The sequence below is a fragment of the Ctenocephalides felis genome, unplaced genomic scaffold (genome assembly GCF_003426905.1).
Source record: "Ctenocephalides felis isolate EL2017-DRISC unplaced genomic scaffold, ASM342690v1 CF-g0.4_SCAFFOLD_03572, whole genome shotgun sequence".
Lineage (NCBI taxonomy): Eukaryota > Metazoa > Arthropoda > Insecta > Siphonaptera > Pulicidae > Ctenocephalides > Ctenocephalides felis.
In genome coordinates, this window is record NW_020539726.1 from 45,620,270 (window position 1) to 45,622,605 (window position 2,336).

Consider the following 2,336-nt stretch of genomic DNA (forward strand, 5'->3'; position numbering starts at 1 on the left):
TATATATATATATATATATATATATACTTTTTATTTAATTTTTTTTTCATATAAAAAATAACAGTTGAACAGTCTATAACTTTATATTATAAATAATAGTTTTTGAATTATTATATTTGCAAACTTTGATTACAGATGATTATTAGGGCGGATCGATTTAAAGGTCACACAGGCACATATGGTTTTCGAATACTAGGGATCAAAATAAGATACTTTGCTGAAGAAACCATACCTCTGAAATCAATTCTGATGTCCCGTGCGTTGACACAAAAATAAGGGTTGAATTTTGAAAAACCTCTCAGGGGGGGGTGAACCACGTGCATGGGTGGATCGTTCTTCCAAAGTTAGTGGGGGTCGGTCATACATTTGGACGCGATTGGGGCACACTAAATGGGTCAAAATGGATTTTTTTCAAATTTCAACCTTTATTTTTGGATCATTGCACGGGACATCAGAATTCATTTTAGAGACATAGTTTTTCTTCAGCAAAGTATCTTATTTTGACCCTTCAGCAAAGTATCTTATTTTGACCCCTAGTATTCGAAAACCATGTGTGCCTAAGTGACTTTTTTGACTCATACAAATCGACCCGTTCTAATATACATACATATATATTTTTTATTGTTTTTTTCAAATTTCTAATCTTAATGTCTCGTTTTTTGCCTTACTGCAATCGTGTATTGGTTTGACCTCTTATATATTCTTTTAAATATCACTTAATACAAATGTTAATCGTAATTTATTATTAAATACATAATAAAGATTTAAGGAGGAGTGTCCATTAATTACGTGATCGGTTTTTAAGGATTTTTGGACCCCCCCCCACTCGATTGTGGTGATAATTTCTATTAGCCCCTTCACCCAACATCAGTACCTAAAGAATAGATTTTTTAAAATTTCTGGATTTGTTTAAAATTCGGGTGAAAAATATACTTAATAAATATGATTTTATTGTCAACTTCCCTCGCCCCATTTTAAGCGCCCCTTGATTAACGAACAGCCTCTAAGGTTTGTTAATGTCTTAAATGCGATTTTATTTTTCAACATGGATCGTTTTCTATCCTTCCAACACTTCGTCTGATACAAATGTATTATATGGCAAATATATATATATATATATATATATATATATATATATATATATACGTCTTTAACAAAAACATTTTCGATTATCTTTGCTCCCAAGGGCGCCAATGCTTCCAAATGAATAAAAAATGAATCTCTTATGGTATTAGCTCCTAATATAAACATTTAGATAGAGCGCACGCCAATTGAAAGTCTCTTATATTTGTTATTAACATACGTCATTAAGTAAGTTCTTGAGCCATCTGTGACACATAACGTGAACTTTTGAAAAAATTAAATAATCTTTTATAATTTTTGTTATCTAGTTTTTATAATTTTCATTACTTTTATTATCCACAGCAACTCCGTATACTTTCAAATTTCAACTATGGCAACGACTTTTATCTTCCTACCTCAAGTACAAAATAGTGATTACCAGTGAAAAGTGAAAAAGTTTCGCCAGTGAAAATATTTTGTGTTTATCAACATTTTTCTGTGAATATTAGTCGTAAATGTCGCAAAATATGCAAAATATTTATGAGTACGCAATTGCTTTGGGAACGATGACGTAAATCAGAATGGAGAGACACAGGTATTTATTATTTTGTAATAGAAATTGTTGTTGATGCCACTATGTAAATTTCATTTTTTCAACAATTATTAAATTTCCGAAGGAGAAGTTTATGTTTTCATAAAAAAATCCGATTCGCTAATTTTATGTTTTCTCGACGTTTTAGGCCATTCTGAATCGAATGCGACCAACATTTAGAAAAAGTATGTGTATGTGAACTATTTTTTGCCGTAAATCGACGTTTTCTCAAAAACGGCTGGACCGATCTCAAAAATTTAAAAGCCATTCGATGTATCGCGATGAGGATTAGCTTTTATCAATTTTGCGCAAAGATCAGCCAAGCCGTTTCTATGTAAAAGGCGTTTGAAGGATATTGGTTGGGAATCGACCTGATTAGTTTTTGGCAAAGATCGGTTGGGCCGTTTTCTTGTAATGAAGTGTTAAAAATTTTTTTGACGATTTTTATGAATTTTTTTTTGGTGATAGAATTATGGTCTTCTTGATCATACTAAAAATATTATGGCCCCACGACAAAACGTTTAATTTTGAAAATTCGTCAAAGTTTGCAAAAATTAGTATAGTTTTTTTGGCGTTTGTCAAAAATAGACCTTTGATCGACGTTTTCTCAAAAACGCTTAAACCGATTTCAGAAATTTAAAAGCCATTTGATGTATCTCAATGAGGACTATTGTTTGTCAGT